The sequence below is a fragment of the Heloderma suspectum genome, chromosome 1, assembly GCF_057233095.1.
Source record: "Heloderma suspectum isolate Gila_16-S chromosome 1, 16-S_ref, whole genome shotgun sequence".
Classification (NCBI taxonomy): domain Eukaryota; kingdom Metazoa; phylum Chordata; class Lepidosauria; order Squamata; family Helodermatidae; genus Heloderma; species Heloderma suspectum.
This window is the reverse complement of record NC_139458.1, coordinates 78,810,017-78,832,400: the sequence shown is the minus strand read 5'-3', so window position 1 is coordinate 78,832,400 and position 22,384 is coordinate 78,810,017. Positions and strand designations below refer to the sequence as shown.

Genomic DNA, 22,384 nt, shown 5'->3' with positions numbered 1-22,384 from the left:
CTCTTTCGGTAACCCTCACGGGTTCCACTTAGGCCCCTTCCAACCCACATCCAGCACACATAGATTCACCAGAATTACAAGCATAATTCAGACTAGATATTGCATCAGGGCTCAGTTGTGGACAAAGGGACATTTACACAGACATCAAGACTTGTTCCAAGTTCTCGTTTCCTCTGCTTATCTTAGTGATCACAGGGTTGCCACACTTTCATAATTCCTATGGATTGTTCATCTCCTGGGAACTTGGTCCATAATATGTAGAAATCACACCAAGGCTAGCTTTCCATCATATTGTTAGTGAAGGCAGGAGGGTGTGTCCAAAAAAGCCTTCCATCAATCCTGACTTCACTTTTATTACACACATGCATACACACATACACACGGGGGCGGGGGGGACAGACCTTTTGGAGGGAACAAAGAACAAGAGGAAATATGCTTTCGAAAGAAATAAAATGCAGAAATATAATGCACAGTCTTATTCTATTTGATAAAGCTATTCTGAGAACTAAGCATGGTTTTGAGTACCATAGTGCATATTTTAACACTATGGGGCTATAATAGCAAACACTGGCTATTAGGGACCTGCCTTCCAGCTGTGTGTAAATAAAATGTGATGAAGTACGTGTGCTTGTTTTGTACTCTCACTATACATCTTGATACCTTAGTTGTTACGTTTATTAGTATTTAAGAATCCTATCCTGCCTCAGTTTGAGGCACTTCAGGCAACTTAGAAGAACATATCAATAACACACTAAATAAGGGGAAATCGAAAGGAAGGATAGACAACAAACTGAAGACCGCAGATAATACAAAACAGGTCGGGAGAGGGAGAGAGTGCAGTGATAGGGGGAGGAGCTTAGAAGTAACCTGTTGAAAGTATTGAAAGGCAGGGCATTGCTGTCAATTGGCTCAGCTGAGAGAAACCAAGAAAATGTCAAGAGAACACAGTTTCATCACCTTCCTGTTGCATCAATTCCTAGATCAGATTCCAAGATCAAACTTTCAAAGAGGAGAGATATAGTAGTAGTAAGACGAGATTTCAGCCACCCTGGTATTTGTTGCAAATCAAACTCTGCTAAGAATGAAATGCCTAATAAATCCCTGACTTGCCTTGCTGACAATTTCCACTTCTAGAAAGTGGAAGAAGGGACAAAGAGATCTTTTATCCTACACGTGTTCTTCGCCAACAGGGAAGAACTGGTTGATAAGGTGAAAGTAGTGGAAACGTGGCTGGAATACTGAGGAAAGGCAAATCTGAGCCTTGTCAAATGTGCACCCAAAGACGTGTGGAGAGCTGAGATTAAGGAAGGATTGGGTGGAATCCCATGGCTAGAAATACTCAGAGAGGGAATTGAAGATGGGTTGGAGTTTCTTAAAAGCAAGATATCCGAGGCATAGTCACAAACAATTCCAGTAAGCAAGAAAAATAGGAGATGCCCCATTAATCTGAAGGCTTTGGGTAGGCTGTAGATGAGATTATTCTAGGTTGATGCAGAGTCCCAGGCGCTGAAGGAGACTGCAGCTCAGATGCACGTGCAATTTCAGCCGCCCTTGCTCCTCCACCTGCACAATTAAAATTCAGGAGCGATGCAGTATAACACTGCCAGCCTCATAATCTGTACCTGTTTTGTTTTTCTATATATTAAAAAAAAAGAAAAAGAAAACGACAGGCCGAGTCCTTTTGCATACTGCGCAATGCCCTCATGGGGAAGAAATGTGCCACACAAAGCCAGGGACGCTGCTCCTCCCTACATCGCCCAAGTCCCTTTCTGGGTGCTCAGAGAGACACTCTACCCAAAGATTCAGCGGAGTCTGGGCATGCAGCCCACGACACCCCCATGCCAATGACGTCCACTGCAATAAGAGCAGTCATTCAGGTATAGCTCTCATCCCAGAGAGGGTTCATCTTTTCATTTAGCTAAAAAAGAAAACAGTCTAGGAAGTGCACACTGAGCTAGGCTCAGAGACTCAGCACTTTGCATTCCCAGGGAAGCTGAAGCTACATCCTCTCCTTAGTCTCCTACCCACTGACTATTGTCCTGTCCCCTGAATAGAATCTCAGCTTTCCTGGGGGCTCAGTTGACCTGGATTTCAACTGACTGGAAGCTAGTGCAGTTGAGCCACACCGTCCTCTGATGTTTAACGAGGCCTGTAATCCGACTGACACAGCAGCAGGTGAGAACAGCCAGCCACAGCTATGTAGGTAGGCAGGCTTGTGAGGGAGCCCAGTGTTAGAAGACAGCCTGGCGAAGCATCAAAGTGAAAAGAAGTTAAGCAACCATGTGAGGTAAGCAATAGGGTGAGGAGGCCTAGGGTCACGTGGATGACTTCGTACCAGCTGGAAAGAAGCCATGGGTCTGTGCTCGGTTTAATGAGCCCCTGGCTCTCAGGGAACAAGTTCCTTCCCTTGAAGCCAAGGCTGCTGACATGGAGATGCTGAGAGAGCTACAGAGGTTGGGGGATGAGATGTTTGGGGATTTCATAGTGGTGTCCCAATCCCTGACAGCTCCCTTGCTGTCACAGTGAATGGGGATCTCGGGGAAGGAGGAAGTCATGCTAAGGACCAGAGAAATCATCCTTTAGAAGGGCCCATTCCTCAGAAGATAGACAAATATCTTCTTGTGCCAAGGATATGCATTCAGGGGGCAGGGGGCTTGTGGTAGTGGGAGAGTCATTATTATCAATAATAATAATAATAATAATAATAATAATGATGTTGCTACCAGTGACATGGGGAAATGTAGTTGTGAGGTCCTGGAAGCCAAATTTAGGTTGCTAGGTGGGAAGTGGAAAGGCAGGAACACCAAGGTAGCTTTCTCTGAAATGCTGCCTGCTCCATGTGTGGGGCAAGCTAGCCAGGTGACACTAAGGAGTCTCAATGTGTGGAAGGGACAGTGGTGTCAGGAGCACAGGCTCAGTTTTGTTAGGCACTGGGAAACATTTTGGGACAAGCCGGGCCTGTAAGAGAGCAACGGCTATATTTGAACCAGACTGCTGGCACTTAATATAAAAATGGTGGCAGAGCAGCTTTCAAGCTGAGCCCTCGGGAAAAGCCAACAGAAGGTGACAAGCAATCAGGTGTGGGTTGAGTCATCCCAACGGGATGAATGTGAAAATATTTCTCATTTCCAAAAAAAGGAATGCTAAGGAAATAGGAGATGGTAAGGAATGAACATATAGCAACAAAGGTTCTCTCAAAGTATGTATTCATTATATAGGCAATCCCTGGCTATCTGTTTAACTTAACATAATCAGATCCCTCACACAACAAGGTGCCATCTCACAGTAAGATGAAATCCTTCCAGATATAGGACATAGAATGTTTTCTATTTCCAGAAATCACTCTCTCAGACAAGATCTTCCTTTTGTTTCTTTACCATAAGAATATCAGCAAAACAATACTAAATACAAGCCTTAAACATGCATAGATCTAAACACATGATACATTCAACATCTTCTTAAGTCAAGGCTCCTAAGCAGAGCAAAAACAACAACAGCATCAATGTTAGTTAGTATCAAGCTTAGCTGTTTTGTTCTACCAGAAATTAAAACTTGGATACGATTTCCCTGAGATAACTCCCAACGCCACGTGTTTGGAATCCCTTTTATAAAATCTTTGGAGGCCAACATTGATAAGTGTGATCATATCAGTCCTCCCTAAACTCCCAAAGCAGGTGGTTGGCCTTGGGAATCTCCTCCAGGCAGGTGCTATTGTGTACAGATAACTAAGCAGGTGGCTAACCTTGGGGACATTAGAGAAGAAGCCTTGCAGACAATTGAAAGGAGTAGAAACTAAAAGGGGTTCAGGCACAGAAGGAGGAACTGTTGTACACCAGCTAAATTCCTCGATATAGAATGGTCTTCTGATAATTTCCACTACATAGAAAAAGGCAATGCAAGTAGACAACAACCAGGTTCACATGACATGGCATGTCTCATTGTGGGTAATTTAACCCATGATGAGCTGTACCACTTATAGGTGCCACTTTGCAAATCAAACCCCCACTCAGGGGTTGTTGTGTTGTGCAGACTCAGTAAGCATGGGTTATGAGAGGGTTAAACAACCCTCGCTAAGCCATGGTCTGTTCTAGCAGTATGTGAGATGGTTGGATATGCAAAATGGCGGCCTGCATGCACTGCAGCCTCACCGTATATTAAATAACCCACAATGGGCTGGCGTGTTGTGTCAATCAGCCCATTAAGAGATGCCAAAAAGCATTTGAGGAGCACATCTCTAATAACATTAAGGCCAGAAATAAATAATTCCTTAAATGCACCAGAAGCAGGAAACCAGCTAGGGAGGCAGTTGGACCATTGGATGATAACAGAGTTAAAGGAGAACTACAGGAGGATAAGGAGACTGCAGAGAAGCTGAATGAATTCTTTTCATCTGTCTTGACTGCAGAAGATGTAGGGCAGATGCCTGTGCCTGAACTGATGTTTTTAGGAAGGGAGTCTGCAGAACTGAGGCCAACAGTGGTGACAAAAGAGGAAGTTCTCAACCTTATTGAGAAGTTGAAAGCTAACAAATCACTGGGTCCAGATGGTATCCATCCTAAAGTTCTTAAAGAATTAAATGTGAAATTGCTGATCTTCTAAGAAAAATACGTAACATGATCCTAGGATCACCCTCTGTACCAGAGGACTGGATAATGGCCAATCTAACTCCAATGGGGCCAGCAGCAAAAGTAGGCATGGTTCGGCACCTGCCAAGGGCCCACACCTCAGCAGGGGCCCACTGACTGTTCTTCCTTTGAAATCTCCTGAAAACAGCTGGCAATCTCCACTTCTGCTAAGGGCCATGGGGAGAGAGGAAGGTGTGTGTGTACACATACGTACTTACATATGTACACACACACACACACACACACACACTCCCCTCCTGCCTGGCCAAAGAGGGAGTTACTGGGGATTAATTCTGCGGGGAGGGACAGGTGGGGAAGCCTGTTGTTTCAAATCTGCAAAGATATGTAGGAGTGGACTTGAAAAGTTGATCAGCCTTTGTTGTCCCCCAAATGAGCATTAAAGTCACCGTGTTGCTTTGGGATGAGTTTGGTCCTTTTGAAGTCTCCACTTCTGCACTGAAAACCGTAATTCCCATTGACTTCTACTGCACTGAAGAGCAAGGAGCAGAGAGAAGGGGTGGGACTACAACAGTATTAAACTTCGCTTTTCCAGAGGTGTGCACGAGCGAACATGTCTACTCAGATGTAATTCCCATTTCCTTGCACTGCATTTACTGAGCACAGCAGGGAGCGGAGGAAGAAGTTGAAATGAGCAACAGGGGCAGCAATGGGGTGCCGGAAGGAGCCCCTGTTCTGCTGGCCCCTCCCTCCCCGCCAGCCTGGCCATGGGGCTCCTGCACTCTGGTGGTGGTGCTTTGCAGGGTCCTGGAGGCAGGCGGAGGCAGAGAAGGGGTGTGAATCAGGTTGCTGCACCGCGTGGGGTGCAAATTGGTGGGAGGAAATTTCCTGCTAAACATGTCTACATAGAAGTTGCTCCCATTGACTTCCACTGCTTTTCCTCAGTGGGGAGAGGGGTGGAGAAACTTATTGTTTACATCTGTTGTGAGACTCCACCCACATATGCCTAAACTTATTCCATATTGGCCATATGGAAACTGTATTTCACATGTTTAGGGTGAAAACTATCATATGCCAGATAAGAGTTTTTATCGGTCGGTTTTCTGTATACTGATCTGTGTAACCTACTATGGTCCTTCTCCATGATGCCAAGAATATTTATATTCCTGTCATACGCATGCATCTAGAATTCTGTATTTGCGTCACAGGCATTAAGTCAGGTGAATTTTTTTTTTTTTAAAGAATCATATGAACCCCTCCGAACAATGAAAATATCATCAATGTGCCTCCACCATTTGATGACGTCTGGTGTCTTTCTTGCTCAATTTGATAACTTCAGAATCACATCTGGACTACAAATGGGCTGGGCTCTGTTAATAAATGACGCAGAGTAACAAACACTCTTATGAAAGGAGACCTAATATTATAATCCTCTAAGAGACCCATCGCCACCATGGAGTTCAAAAAATCCTGTCCCATCCAACTCTAGATGAACAATATTGCTTTTAGAGGTTTGAAACTATACAATATGCCCTCCCACCCCACCCCACCCCACACCACACAAACAGCCAATGCCTTACCCAAGCTATTTGGCCTGTTGGCTTGCTAAAAGAATGGTCATGCCCAGGTCTTTCTTTAAGATTTTTTATTTTATTTTATTTTATTTGTAAAAGGGGAAAAAGGAAGTACCTGGCTTTGCACTTTTATATCCCCCAATCCTGTTGCGTGAGCTCTGGGACCATGATTGGATACAGCCAGGGATTCTCCACCCCCCCCCCCAGGATGTTTTGTGTTATCTGCTTGCAGGGAAATTACACAAGAGCTTAATTACCACCACACTTTCCTCTTCCTCCGCCATTTCCGAGCACATGGCTTTGTTGAAATAAGCCTGAACCTACTTGTGTGCTTGCCTTAGCTTGGGAATTATAAAGTGTCAAGAGTCAGCATGTTATAGAAAAGCACTGGTCAGCATGAATCTTGCTGACCAGCGTAAAGTGTTGACTGTGCAGCCCTATCCGCTTAAAGTTTAGAAGTCTGCTTAGTTACTAACTTGAAGCCAATTACAAACTTGCAAGCACTCTTAAGTTTGATACACATGCGTAGAAAAAGCTTTTGTATACCTGCTTGTATAAATATCACAGAACAAAGGACCTCGAGGCTGCTTGCCTGACTTGAAACAGACACAGCCTTTGTTGCAGCAAATAAAATCATGCTGTACTTTACCTTCATGTCTATTGCTTTGGATCAGGACCTGTGCTAGACACGCACCTAGAGGAGTGACATTCTCACTCTTACCACAGCTTTCAGGGGCCCAAAACTAGCTTTATGCGTAATCTCCGTTCTATGTTCTTTGTCTTTTACAAAATAAATGAAGTGTATGTCTACCTAATAGAGTTTTGCCAGGAGAACACGCTGATCATAGCAAACACTCTTTTCCAACAGCACAAGAGGCGACTCTACACATGGACATCACCAGATGGTCAGTATCGAAATCAGATTGATTATGTCCTTTGCAGTCAATTTGGAGAAGCTCTATATAGTCAGTAAAAACAAGACCTGGAGCTGACTGTGGCTCAGATCATGAGCTTCTTGTTGCAAAATTTCAGCTTAAATTGAAGAACGTAGGGAAAACCACTAAACCATTCAGGTATGACCTCAATCATATCCCTTATGAATATACAGTGGAGGTGAGGAATAGATTTAAGGGATTAGACCTGATAGACAGAGTGCCTGAGGAACTATGGACGGAGGTCCGTAACATTGTTCAGGAGGCAGCAACGAAATCCATCCCAAAGAAAAAGAAATGCAAGAAAGCTAAGTGGCTGTCTGATGAGGCTTTACAAGTAGCTGAAGAAAGAAGGGAAGCGAAAAGCAAGGGAGAAAGGGGAAGATATATCCAACTGAACGCAGAGTTCCAGAGAATAGCAAGGAGAGACAAGAAGGCCTTCTTAAATGAACAATGCAAAGAAATCGAGGAAAACAACACAATGGGGAAGACTAGAGATCTCTTCAAGAAAATTGGAGATCTCAAGGGAACGTTTTGTGCAAAGACAGGCATGATAAAGGACAAAGAAGGCAGGGACCTAACAGAAGCAGATGAGATTAAGAAGAGGTGGCAAGAATACACAGAAGAACTATACAGTTAAGATCTGAATGTCCCTGATAGCCATGATAGTGTGGCCACTGAACTTGAGCCGGACATCCTCGAGAGTGAAGTCAAGTGGGCTTTAGGAAGCATTACTAACAACAAAGCTAGCGGAGATGACAGTATTCCAGCTGAGCTATCTAAAATCCTAAAAGATGATGCTGTTAAAGTGCTGCATTCAATATGCCAACAAATTTGGAACACTCAACAATGGCCGCAAGACTGGAAAGGTCAGTTTGTTGCAGAACTCAGAGTCAGAGAGACCACGGAGTGAAGGAAAAAGAGTTTCTTTATTTAACACGCGGGCTTAAGGCTGGAATCATTTCCAAAGAGCCAGAAGCCCCGATTTACATCAGCACATTGTTTTTATAGATATTGTGACACATAGGAAACGGCTCCTCCTCTCCCTCCCGTGTGGGGTTGCAGTCCTCAACATTTCTTCTCCTAGCACCATTGTTTATAATACAAGAAATGGCTTATAGGGTAGCTATGATAAGCAGAGAACAGAAGAGAACAGCAGAGAACAAGATATACAATTCTATGCTGACCTTAGCCTTTGTTGACAAGATAAGAAATTCCTGTGTCTCGTCATCTTACAAACATATATTTCAGAGAGCAAGAGCTCAGCAAGAACATGAAGCATGAGACTGCATGAGGCTACTTAGTCTGACCCCCAATATGGCTGCTACAAGTTTACATTCCAATTCCAAAGAAGGGCAACGCCAAAGAGTGTTCAAACTACCACACAATTGCGCTCATTTCACATGCCAGCAAGGTGATGCTCAAAATCCTACAAGCTAGGCTTCAGCAGCATGCGAACCGACAACTACCGGAAGTACAAGCGGGGTTTCGAAGAGGCAGAGGAACTAGAGATCAAATCACCAATGTTCGCTGGATCATGGAGAAAGCAAGAGAATTCCAGAAAAACATCTATTTCTGCTTCATTGACTACGCTAAGGCCTTTGATTGTGTGGATCACAACAAACTGTGGCAAATTCTTAAAGTGATGGGAGTACCAGACCACCTTACCTGTCTCCTGAGAAACCTGTACGAGGGTCAAGAAGCAACAGTAAGAACCAGACACGGAACAACCGAGTGGTTCCAAATTGGGAAAGGAGTACGACAAGGCTGCATATTGTCGCCCTGCTTATTTAACTTATATGCAGAGTACATCATGAGAAACGCCGGGTTGGATGAATCACAGGTCGGAATTAAGATTGCCGGGAGAATTATCAACAACCTCAGATATGCAGACGATACCACCCTAATGGTAGAAAGCGAAGAGGATCTCAAGAGCCTCTTGTTGAGGGTGAAAGGGGAGAGTGCAAAACCTGGTTTGAAACTCAACATTAAAAAAACGAAGATCATGGCATCTGGCCCCATCACTTCCTGGCATATAGAAGGGGAAGAAATGGAAGCAGTGACAGATTTTACTTTCTTGGGCTCCAAGATCACCGCAGACGGTAACTGTAGCCATGAAATTAAAAGACGCTTGCTCCTTGGGAGGAAAGCTATGGCACACCTAGACAGCATAGTAAGAAGCAGAGACATCACCTTGCCGACAAAGGTCCGTCTAATCAAAGCTATGGTTTTCCCAGTAGCAACGTATGGCTGTGAGAGCTGGACTGTTAGGAAGGCTGAGCGCCGAAGAATTGATGCTTTCGAACTGTGGTGCTGGAGAAGACTCTTACGAGTCCCCTGGGCTGCAAGGAGGTCAAATCAGTCCATCCTAAAGGAAATCAACCCTGAGTGCTCATTGGAAGGACAGATACTGAAGCTGAAGCTGAAATATTTTGGCCACCTAATGCGAAGAGAAAACTCCCTGGAAAAGACCCTGATGCTGGGAAAGACTGAAGGCAAAAGGAGAAGGGGACGACAGAGGATGAGATGGCTAGATAGCATCACCGATGCAATGAATATGAACTTGAGCACATTCCGGGAGAGAGCAGAGGACAGGAAGGCCTGGCGTGCTATGGTCCATGGGGTCACGAAGAGTCGGACATGACGGAACGACTGAACAACAACAACAACACTTTCAATAATATAACTTTGATGATCTATGGGATGGCTTCTACAGTTAAAAACTGTTAAGAACCCTATTTTAAGTACCACCGGAAACTACAAGTGTACTTTTACAACATTCTTGTTAAGGGCTACAACAGTATATTTCCTCTACGTATAAATGTACCAGGGGCTGAAAGTACTTTCTACATATATCTTCAACGGTTACTTCCGTACATAGCAACTTAAAGGCTGTTACTGCGAAATTTTCTGTCTCTCAGGAATTAAGGAATCCCACACTCTCCAATAATAAGAGTTTGGATCAATAGTTTTACCAATCTGCTAACAGCTGGCTTACAAAGAAAAACAAACAAAGGATTTTTACAAAATCTTAGTGGTGTTTAAAAACATGTCTGCCATGAGGAGCTGGTGTTTCTGGTTTGTACAAAATGTATAATTTTGCCTTCCTTACAGAGTTGTTGTAAAAGGCTCCTTTTGCTTCAGAACTGAAATGTTGTAACCTTGGTTTTTCTGCTTTTTACACAGTGCTTATTTCTTTTCTAAGTGGGGAAAATAAAAGGCTGCTGCACTTTGGCTAATATAACCCTGGTCATCTGTGGGGTTACTTCTAGAGTTGAAAACAGAAGGTGCCCCACTTTAAGTACCAATGGAGACTGCAGGCCTACTTTACAAGGCTGCTGTTAACAGCTACAACTAGCAGTACAATTTCCCCCTACATATAAATAGATGGGCTGCAAACAATCTAATTTTTTAAATTAAAATTTCACTTTTGTTTCCTATGTACATAGCAGCTTAAAAGGCCGCTATTGCAAAATCTTCTGTCTCTCAAGAATTAGGGAACCCCATGTTCTCCAAGATCAGATGCTTAGATTAATACATTTTACCAAGCTGCTAACAGCAAATGTGAGAATGTATTTCCATTTAGAAGTCTAGACCATCGACCCCTACTCTTTTCTAAAGGGCAGCCCCTGTTTTTTGGCTCCCCATGTAGGATTTTTACAAAATCTAAGTGGCGCTTAAAGAATTATTTACTTTTAAAAGACCCGTGAAGGTTTTACTTGCAACCCCTGTGATTTCTATGTTTAATGATTCTTTCAAAATGATTCTTTAAAAAAAAAGCTTATTTTCCACCTTCAACTCTACCACACTTCGGGATCTAGTTCCATTTTGGGAATTAGTGATAAAAGTTGATTCTTTCAAAATGATTCCTAAGGAAAGAAAGAAAAAATAGTTTTCCCCCTTTAACTCTACCAGCATATACCCCCACCTTTTGGAATAGACAAGGGGTGATGATTGGATTACAAGCACAGGATGTTTGTAATAGGCTTTACTTGGCAACCTTTAATTTTGTCTACCTTACAGAGTTGTTGCAACCCTTGTGATTCTTACAAAAATGCTTACTTTCAACTTTACCACCTTATCCACCTCCCAGGAACCCATGAATACAGTTGATAGGTTTAAGGCATGGGTACGGGAGATACCTTTGTCTCCACAATCTCCAGGATTGGATGCTTGGATTACTAAATTTACCATGCTGCTAACAGCTAGTTTACAAGCAAAACAGGCAAAGCACATTTTAAATGAGTATTTATTTCCATTTTAAAGTATAGTCTCCCTACCCCAACTCTTGCTAAACAGCACCTCTTGATTCTGCCCTCCCCACGATTTTTCATTATTTTTTTATTTTACAAAATCTTAGCTGTGTTTAAAGCATGTCTACCTTGAGGCACTGTTGTAACCCCTGTGACTTTTGTTTTTATGGATTTTACAAAATGCTTAATTTTGTCTTCCTTACAGAGTTATTGCAAAAGGATCCTTTTGCTTCAGATCTGAAGTGTTGCAACCTTTGTTTTTCTGCTTTTTATAAAATGCTTACTTCTTTTCTTATTGGGGAAAATAAAAGGCTGCTACACTTTGAATAATATAACCCTGATGATCTGCGGGGGCAGCTTCTACATCTCAAAATGGGAATTAATGATACAAAGTCACTTTACAGGGGTGAGCATAGATTTTGGGAAACACTAGCAGCATTTTAAATGTGTCTAGGGTGATGGGGCAGATTGCAGGTAAGCTTGTAGTACGTTTTAAACATAAAACCAAGTGTTCTGCAGGAAAAAAAGAGAAAAGGGCAGGGGTGCTGCTAGACAAATGCTTTTTTGACTGGGAACTTCTTTTTCTGTCTCTATAAGGCTTGCCCCCTTGTAGCTCTGTGAAAACTGTGATTCTAACTTTTGTGGCAGTACATCTATATAGATGCAAAGTCCCTTTCTTCCTTAAAGTTTTATTGAACTGCTTATTGCGGATGGCCTTCATTGTTTTAACAGGCTGCTTACAGCCTCCTCAAATTTTCCAGGAATTCTGTAAAAATGTCTACAGGTATGTTCTCTGCCAAAGCTGTAACTTTTCTTCTTACATTCGCAGGAGCTATAGCAGGCTCTCCCTTTCTAGTTCTTTTTAAAAGTATGTAGGCATGACTTGGCTTACAGCCTTTCTGGGGTTCAGTATTCAAGGGTGCCTGGCATCTCCATGTTCTCTATGCAGGAAACATGTCTGGACAAGCTAACTGGCTACATTGATCGAATCTGACTGCCAGTGGTTTTGACTGGTTGGTAGGAAAGGTTGTTTTTCTGGGGTAAAACTGTCCCTATTGGTCAGTGAGGTGGGGCATGACCTTACAGGGCCACGTGGGCCCTGCCAGGCCAATTTGGGGAGGGCTTGGAAATGGCCCTTTGGGCCTTTTCCGCACCCGTACCTGTTAGGGCTCTAAAACCTCTTCCTCTTGGTCCACAGTGGCACGATGAGTTCGTAGAGTGGTCACATGACCCCCATCAGGTGAACCTGAATGTCATATGACCTGACCAGCTGAATGCATAGGTGGGACTTCAGGCTAGGGCAGGACTTCTGGTCTCTAAGGGGGCAGCGCAGGGCACCTGTAACTTTTGAAAAAGGGGTGTGGTTTAGAGTTTGATGTGGGTACCCCCCCCTTCACTACTATCTTAAACACAGGTATCACCTGTAGCAAAACATTTCTCAGGAGGCTGAATGTGAGCTTGGTCACAAGACAGCTCTTCAAACATAAAATTGTTGAGAGCATAGCAAATTTTTATCTAGACATTAGATCTGCCACAGACTCCATCAGTCTTCTGTGGGCCTGTTTGCATGACACACTAACCCATGATAGGAGACTATCTATGCACCAGGAGTTGTTTTGCATCAAAACAACCACATTGCAGAATACATCCTGCGATCCCTTACAGTACTGCTACACCAACGGCCTCTCTACAATCAGTCTGTGTGCTGGGAGGGGGGGGTGTTCTGTCAGTGCCTGCTCCCCGAAAGAAAGTGTCCCGTACCCTGCCCCCCATTTTCCGAACGACTGCTTGCTAGCGTAAACCCCAGCAGATCGGGCACTTTAAATCCCACAGACACCCCTTTCTGGTGTTTGGAAGATGTGCTATGCAGCCCCTTTACAAATTAGTATTAGTATTTACATCTTTTCAGGACTGCACCTGGTGTACAGCCTTAATGGGAATGTGCATCCGAAATTTCAGCTCATTTGGGCACCGTTTGGACACTTTAAATCCCACCCACCCCTGTTTTGGATGTCTGAATTATCCCAAACTGCCCCTCTAAAAATTAATGGCCAGTGCCGGGCTCTATGCTGATTTATCTGGCAGTCACATCCCTCCAGTGCAGTAGGGTGCTGGCAGACTTGTCACAGAAGGGCATACTGTGCGGCTTGACACCAGATCACATGTTGTGAGTGGTGATCTCCTTAAACCTCTTCTTCAGCCTGTGCATCTTCTCCTTGCACTGCACGGGAGGGCGGGGGTAGCTCTGCAGCTTCATCTGTGCAGAAAACCAGGGGAAGAGGTTGGTGTGCCTGGCGGTGCTCAGGAACTCCTGGGCCTCTGGGCCAGTTCATAGGTCAGTGAAGGCACCCAGTTCAGCCTTGGTCCAGTAATGAGCCTGAACTCGCACTTCTTGCCTCTCTCCCTCCGACTTGGGTGGGGCCCCCAACTGTGCAGGAACCATCCTCTGTGATGGCTAGGTGGAGGGGTCATCTGAGAAGAGGCTTGGTGAGGACTCACTGTCTACCTCGTCTGCAGGATCCATAGTACTGTTCTGGGATCCGGTGAGAAGCCAAGTTTGGAAGTGCTACAGTACCTGTAGCTGGGCTGACCAGCTCCCTCTACCTAAGGCAGGGCAAGGATGTTACTGAGGAGTAGAGATTAGGATGCACGAGCCATCGTAGGGAAACTTTCAAGGAAAAGAGGGGATGTGGGATTTAAAGTTTCCAAAAGTTGGCCAAATGAGCTCAAATGTCGTATGTGAAAGCAGAATAAGATGAACCTGAGACTGAGTCTAGAGAAGAAATAAATTTTAACTGGAAGTTTACCTAAAGGACATAACTCATTGTAACCATGGTTTCAAATTGTTACAGAGAGAGAGAAAAAAATGGGGAAGCTTCTCCTAGCCCCATCATGCAGGGAAAGTAGAAAAGGAACGGCTTCCTTCTAGGCAAAGAAAGGAACATTCCAATACAAAAAGGCGGGGGGGGGGGGAGGCCAATTACGTATTGGTTACTAGGCAGTGCCTACTAACTCCTCCCTAGCCACTGGTGAAGAAGTTCATTCTATAATCCCTGACCCCCAAGTTATCTCAGAAGACTTAAAGTGCAAAAGGTCGTTAACCCTTGCATGCACATGCATCTCCTCCCTCCAGAGTTATTCTTCTATTGTCATTCTTCCAACACCCCTTCTCGCAGACAGATGTATCACTCTGTCAGATTCATCTTCTTCAGGAGGTTGTGATGCTCAATAGTCCCTTGCTCCAGAGAGCCCCTAAGCAAATGATGCTTTACATCAATGAGTCTGGTGTGGGGATTTATCTGCTCAGTCTGTACTTTATGTACCCTTGGTTATGCTCTAGGAGCGGAACAGGCTCACGAGTACCAAGTTCCAAGTTGTCTGACAATAGCTGATGTAGCCAAATTACCTCTTGACATGCGTGTGCCACTGCCATGTATTCAGCTTCCGTTCATGAGAGTGCCATAGTTGTCTGCTTCTTGCTAGCCCAACAAATGGTCCCTTTACCCAACTTGAACAGATACCCTGTAGTGAATTTATGGTCTGTCACACCTCGGGCCCAATCTGCATCCAGATGGCCAATGAGTCTTGGATCAGAGGCTGCTGATGGCTTGAGTTTTATGTGTACGGTCCCTTTGAACTATTGCATCACTCTCTTTACCCCACTGGAGTCACGTTGAGACAGCTTTGTGACTTTCCTGCATAGAATGCCTATTGCTGTTGCAATATCTGGGCAACAGAAGCAGGTGAGCACCCAGAGTAGATCACAGAGCAGAGAAACAGGTTCTCAGGATGCAAGATAGAATGTATTATAAGAAGACTAATAATAGGGCTTCTTATAAGATTTATCTTGCATCCCCCTGAGAACATGTTTCTGTTCTTTGTTGCAATATCTGGCCTGGTCACTGTGGCGATGTACAGCAGCTTCCTGATCACTTTATGATATTCATTAATATTTGGCAGTGTTATTGCCCTTTAGATAGTTTGTCTCCATAGGGAGTTTCATCTCCTTGTATTCTTCCATGTTGAAGCATTCTAGCATCTCCATAATCTTTTGTCTTTGGTTGAGCAGAAAAGTTCCATCTTCTTCTCTTTCAGCTTGGATGCCAAGCATGGAGGAATTTAAAACATGACACTCTGATTCTCTCTCAAGGTCTGGCTTATTCCCAAAACAACACAGCTATGTGGTGGTCTCAAGAGCAAAAGAACACACCCCATTGCCACATTCCATGAGGTTACTTTTTTTTTACACAGCATGGTGCCGCGTTACAAAGTACCCCCAAATTGGGGAAGATGCGACCTGTATCTGGACAAGGATGGGGGGGGGGGATTGGTCTTGAAGAAGGGCAGAAAAGCAGGTCCCATAGGATATTGAGGCCTTGCACAACCCAAGAGGAGCTGCGGACTTCTTATGTAAACTTTCTGGCCAGCCACTGTGCTCTGATTGCCTTAATTCCTCTGTGTTAACACTTGGACATTTCAGATCAGGCCTCAGCACAACTACAGAAGAACCCCTCCTCTTGAAAATCTTTTATGCTGATTCCTGTTCCCTTCCTGTTTAAGCCAAATAGAAGGAAAAATAAAGAATTCAATGTCTTTTAAAGCTGTAAGACCCCAAAAACTTGGAGGCTGTCCCAAGTGGTCCGGAGCCTGGTCGGTCCTGTGGCTCCAGAACCACTGGAGCATTCTAAGGCCTCCTGTGAGGCCTTGGCAAGGCACTTTGCAGATAAAATTGATCGGATAAGGAGTGTTACTCCACACACTGTGGATACAGTTAGTGAGCAAGAGGCGGCCTGTGGCAAACTGGTTTTGTGGGATTGGTTCCAGCTTCTTCCTTCTGATGAAGTGGACAAGGTGCTTTCATCTGTAAGGCCGACCACCTGCTTACTTAATCCTTGCCCATCTTGGCTCATTATGGGCTGCAGAGAGAGACTGGGTGAGGGGATCAGGTGGAGGGAGTGATGCCATCAGCCCTCAAGGAGGCAGTGATAAGACCACTCTTAAAGAAGCCCTCCTTGGATCCCCAAGTTCTGAACAACTTTCGCCCAGTCTCAAATCTGCCATTTTTGGTCAAGGTGATTGAGTGGGTGGTGGCGGTGCAGTTGAAAGCACACTTGGAAGAAACTGATTATCTAGACCCATTTCAGTCGGGCTTCAGGCTTGGGCATGGGACAGAAACGGCCTTGGTCACCTTGGTGGATGATATGAGGAGGGCTCTGAATAGGGGTGAATGCTCCTTCCTTGTTCTCCTCGACCTCTCAGTGGCTTTTGATACCATTGACCACGGTATCCTCCTGGACTGCCTGGAGGGATTGCGCATTGGGGACACCGTATTGCAGTGGTTCCGGTCCTTCTTCTCCGGCAGGTACCAGAGGGTAGCACTGGGAGAGGAGGTTTCAGACCTGTGGCCACTCACTTGTGGGGTGCCACAGGGTTCCATCCTCTCCCCGATGCTATTTAACATCTATGGGAAGCCGCTGGGGGCTATCATCAGGAGGTTTGGGGTATGGTGTCATCAGTACACAGATGACACGCAGCTCTACCTCTTGTTGAAATCTTCACCAAGGTTGGCCGTAAAATCCCTGTCCAAATGTCTGGAGATGGTGAGTGGCTGGATGGGGAGGAATAAGCTGAAGCTGAACCCTGACAAGACCGAGGTACTTTTGGTGGGAGACAAGAGGAGTCTGGGGGATGTTGACCTGGTGTTGAATGGGGCACGGCTACCCTTGAAAGACCAGATCCGCAGCCTGCAGGTCATTTTGGACTCCCAACTGTCCATGGAGGCTCAGGTGTCAACTGTGAGCCAGACAGTGCTGTATCAACTCCATCTGATATGGCGGCTGCGCCCCTTCCTTCCCGACCATCTGCTCCCATCGGTAGTACTTGCCCTGGTCTCCTCTTGTTTAGACTACTGTAATGTGCTCTACATGGGGTTACCTTTGAAGATGGTCCGGAAGCTGCAGCTGGTACAGAACGCTGCGGCTCACCTGATTAAAGGCAGACACCGGCAAGATCACATCACTCCAATGCTGAAGGAGTTGCACTGGTTACCAGTTGTTTTCCGGGCCAAATTCAAGGTGTTGGTTTTGACCTTTAAAACCCTATATGGTTCCGGCCCAGCCTATCTTAAGGAGCGCCTCCAGCAGCACCAGACAGGCCGTGTAACAAGATCAGCCTCGGATGGCCTTCTCTCTGTCCCATCAGCCAGGACAGCTAGACTGGTGGGGACGAGGGAGAGGGCCTTTTCTGTGGTGGTCCCCACTCTGTGGAACTCCCTCTCTAAGGAACTCCGTCATGCCCCCTCTTTAATGAGCTTCCGCCGTGCATTAAAAACGTGGTTGTTCAGGCAGGCATTTGGGGTGGCTAAGGGTATTTTAGAAAATGTTTTTATTGTAGAATTTTATTGTTTTAAACTGTTTTATTATATGTTGTACATCGCCCAGAGTGGCTAGGTGACCAGCCAGATGGGCGATTAATAAATTTAATAAATTTTTAAAAAACCAATATTGTGTAAGCAAGAATGCCTACACGACTCTTTTAAGACCATCATGAAAATCCCTGACTATCTTGCTCACCTGAACCTGTGAAAGCCAGAAATATGCACCCATCAACTCCCATATTTTCCTCACATCAGGAAAGAAAGAGAATCCCATTGTGTCCTTTCTTCCCTTAATGTTTGACACCTAAAAATAAATTTTTCCAACATCCATGAGTAATCTTGGAAGAAAGACTTGTTTTATTCTGCTAACTCAATCCTGAGAGAAGGATAAAAACAGCAACCCAAATTCATAGAACATAGAGGGAGAGAAGAGGACTTCTTCCATATTTTCTGCTCAGAAGAGCAACCTGCCCATTTTCTTCCCTTTTTTCTCCCCTTCTTTACCAGAGAAGGAACTCAACAGAGCTTCCCATCACTTCACAAGTCAGCAGATAAGGAGAGATAAGCAGAGATAACACTGCCAAATAATAATATCACAAAGTGATCAGGAAGCTGCTGTACATCGCCACACTGACCAGGCCAGATATTGCAATCTTTGCATCATCTTCTATTCTCCTTCTCTCTTTTCTTCCCTTTTCCTAATATTCCACCCAATACCAAACACAAAAACTCCTTGGCTTTAGCTCTTTCTCCATCTACTTTCTCCCCAAACCCTGCATTTGCTCTAAAGCTCTCTCACAATCCCCCCAAAATAGTCTTTACTCCCCCATTCAAAAATATCAAGCTGAAAGTCCCCCCCAACTTTCTCGCCTTCCTCCATAATCAGACATACACACAGAATTTCCCATGCATCCCAGTGTATCTTGCTTCCCTAGTGAGTACAAATGCTTATCTTTAACGTTCTGCATGTTAATGTATGATTCTAATTCCCCAAATGTATGTATAGTTCTAATTTCCCTGATGTGATTTTAATTCATTTTAAAATTCCTCTTTAATACATCAAAGAATTGCTTTCAAAGACCTTGTTGTGGTCTTTGACTCTCTCAACTTTAGGGGGTATCAGGTTTTCCCAAGTACCCAGAGTTCAACGCCAAAAGATCCCTCAGGTATTTGTTTTGTTTACATGTATGTGATATGCATGTCCATGTAAATTAAAGCATACTTTGTAACAAATTGGTGGAGAATGATGCGGGCAGGCATGGCTCAAAGAAACTATTGAGGCACTAAACCTGGTTAGCTTTGGTAAAATCAGTACCTCAAGTTCTTCCTCTGTTCTTTGCATGTTACATGTTTGTATGATCTGTGTTGCTTGTTGTCTCATGTCTCTACATGCATTAGAAATAGTTCTGGTTGGGAGCTGTTGAAATGTTGGGAAACTATTTAAAATATTGCTCAAAATTGTTGCTAATGCTTGGTTAGCTTTGGTTTGCTGACAGGGCATTTTTGAGACTGATATGGGAGAAAAGGCCTTTTCTGCAGGCCTGAATCAAAGTCACCAGGGTGGAAAAGTATTAAGAATGTTGTAGGAGTGTTACTGTGAAAAATAGATCGCAAACAACTGGGTGAGAGGGTGGAATAAATATTCCTAGGCACAGAAAATTGACTCTGACTGACTCTAATTCCTCTCTCATGAAGACAATGGTTCTCTCAAAACCCTGATGCCTAATGAGATAAGGAACTGCCTTGCAAGAAGTTGCAAGTATTTGAGCACACACTGTGCTTAAGGGTGTATTCATGGTTCTCATAGAAAGAAGCATCCTGTACATTGATAAATGCCTGATGCGTGCGTGATTAGCTTAAACACTATGCAATTGGATATAGGTAGCCTACGCTAACTTTTGATAGGCTAAGACCTTTGCTTAGTATTTTCTATGTATGTATTTTGTTTTCTTTATAAACCATGTAACCTGTTCCCCCAGTTTGTAGTTCCTTGGCGAATTACCCATGTATACACGTTTTGAATAAAGTGTGATTTCAGATATGTGACCACCAGCCTCATCCTTCAGGTAGGGATGGTTCTCACTCTGTTTCCCTGACAACAGTTATTAAGAATGCGCAATAACTTTTTACGTGCTTGAAGAAAATTTTGTAGGCCATTCGCCTTTGGTGCTTTGCTCATTCCTCTCCCTCTGTTATTCTGAGACCTAAATAAAACTGCACTAGATAGCATTAGAAGTTATTCTGGGGCAGGGTGTGGCACAGCAGTTGGTTTTTGCACCTCAGGACCTTCTGGCTTCAGTGCCAACCATACTGGGCAGCTCTGAGGGAAAGAAGTCTGTTCTGGTTTGAAATATGGATTTCAATTTCCCAGGACCACCCAGTTGATCAGGCTGAGAGGTTTGGGATCTTATGAGGTAGAGAAGAACATGCACACAACCAATGTAGATGAAAGAAAAGGAGACTTATTGAAATAAAAATAAGTAAAAGTAGAACCTCCCCAGAGAGTTGCACGCTCTCTGAAGAGGTCATACACCTCTCAGGCACAAACTTGATTACTAACAAATCTGAGAGAGTTTCAGGCTCTCTGAAGCTCAAGACTGAAGAGGTTACACGCCTCTTAGGTACAAACTTAATTACAAGGAAATCTCAAAGAGTTTCAAGCCCTCTGAATCTCAAGAGGTTACATGCCTCTTAGATTAGAGTCTCAAAACCAACAATCCTTCAGAAGTTGCACGCTTCTTCTGAGGCTTTAAGAGGTTACACGCCTCTTAAGGTAGAAACTTAGTTACCCAAATGAGGTGCATTAAATGACTAAATATACAGTTAGCTCCTGTTCGTTGCTCAGCTCCAGATCGGCCCAACACCGCCAATGGCCCACTGAGACAACGGTGATACAGTGTCAGCCAGGCCAAGCCTAAGCCTGCTGTCTTATATCCAAACCAACAGTGAGTATGACAGAACAAAGATAGCTGCGCCCATCTCTAAGCCCTGGACAGTAAAATCCTTTCCCTGAATTTTACCCAACACATACTCACCACAATGCTATCAAGTACTTGGCCAGAGCACTTAATGTGCATCCCGTGGATCGAGGGTTCTTTTGGTATGTGCACATACAACGATCCAGATGCAACCACGCCCCTCCTGAACAATGGCAGATTCAGGGGTTTTATACTCTTTTTCCCTCGTTGGGGCTCATGAGATCAAACAGGGGTTCAGTATGCTCTTTGTTGATAATACATCATGTGCCCAATTTCCCAAGATTGACATTTGTTGTAGACAGTCAGGCACTTCCTTCCGACTCCCCAACATCTCTATGATCATAAAGTGCCGTCCTTGTTATCAGAACATCCGTAGATACCCCTCTTTTATTGACCCATGTCCATCTTCTGTAACTGATACTTTGGCAGTCTTCAGCACATACCAGAGCACCCTCATCTGGCCCTCCTGCAATAAAACCATTCATGCTCCATTCACCTCCCCTTCCTGATCTGAGCTATTCACATGACATGGACCGGTTTAGATTGTTGACCATTTCATAGTGTTCTGAACACTCAGATGCAGATTACATCTCAGGATGTTTACAATTCAGGTTTGTGTTCAGGGTCAAACTCTGCATTCTATTTCTTTTCATATCACATTTGTTACATTTCAGAAGAAAATAAGAGTACATAAGGCACCAGAAGTCTACAAGATTATCCATTACAAGCGGGGGGGGGGGGGAGTTATAGTGGGAAGCAATTTTTATTGACAAACATCAAGTAAAGTTGAATTTAAGAGATGAGAGAAATTAATAAAAAGTTATAGTAGTAACTACTTGAAACAAAATATAAATGTATATGAGGAAATATTAGAAAAACTTGAAAAAATATAGGAAAAATAAAATCACACTGTGTCAGTCCCCCTCTTGGCCTTTAAATAGTTCTTTTCTAAGAACTCTTGAAGGCCAATCACCAATTCTTTCTCCCCTTGGGACCAGTTGTCTCCAAACATTTTCAATTTGAACACTTCCTGTTGCTCGGCAACAACAAAAGATAATCATCATGATCACTGATAGTCCAAACATGGTGTAAGCCATCCAATAATGGGCTCAAACTTCTTTAGTCACATAGCATATTAGATCTCCATTTTGGCATATTTCTCCTTGTCTTATTGCTGTAGCAAAAGCTCTTCTCCCATCATCAAATCAATGTTCTAGTATGATTAGACTTTGCGCCTCTTCCTGGAAAGCCTGTAGATGTTCTTTTAAATACTCAACAGGTTAAAAACACATTAGAACTGATCCAAGAAAAATTAAAGACAAAATAATAATAACAAAATACAATGCAAAGCTTTGGACCTTTGATTTCAGTATCAGGTCCTCTACTCCAGTTCAAACTCTCTTTAAAAAAAATGCACGCAGAAGTATTAGACAATACAGAAGGCCCAAGATTATTTAACTTAAATGCTTCCTTTTCCCAACAAACCTGGTATCTTACTGCATATAAAAGGCCAGGGGTAACCTGATTAATACATACCATTTGAAATGGTCCTGTTGTTCATAGCACTCACGAGTTCCTCTCCACAATCTAAATATCTTAGCATTTGTTGCTGTATCTGAAATATACCTTTTCGCCGGCTTACTGAGGACTTCCATCCCTCAAACGTTCTTGTGCATAACTCAGTCTCA

General features: G+C 43.9%; 1 protein-coding gene across 1 annotated transcript in view; it reads right to left on the bottom strand.

The window, feature by feature from the left end:
• LOC146357479 (zinc finger FYVE domain-containing protein 26-like) overlaps window positions 1-21,260 on the bottom strand; it is a 39,727-nt gene extending 18,467 nt beyond the window's left edge. The window contains exon 1 of the mRNA XM_084848551.1: window positions 20,754-21,260. The gene's annotated coding sequence lies outside the window, so the exon portion shown is untranslated. The remainder of the gene's footprint in view (window positions 1-20,753) is intronic.
• Window positions 21,261-22,384: the final 1,124 nt, after the last annotated feature.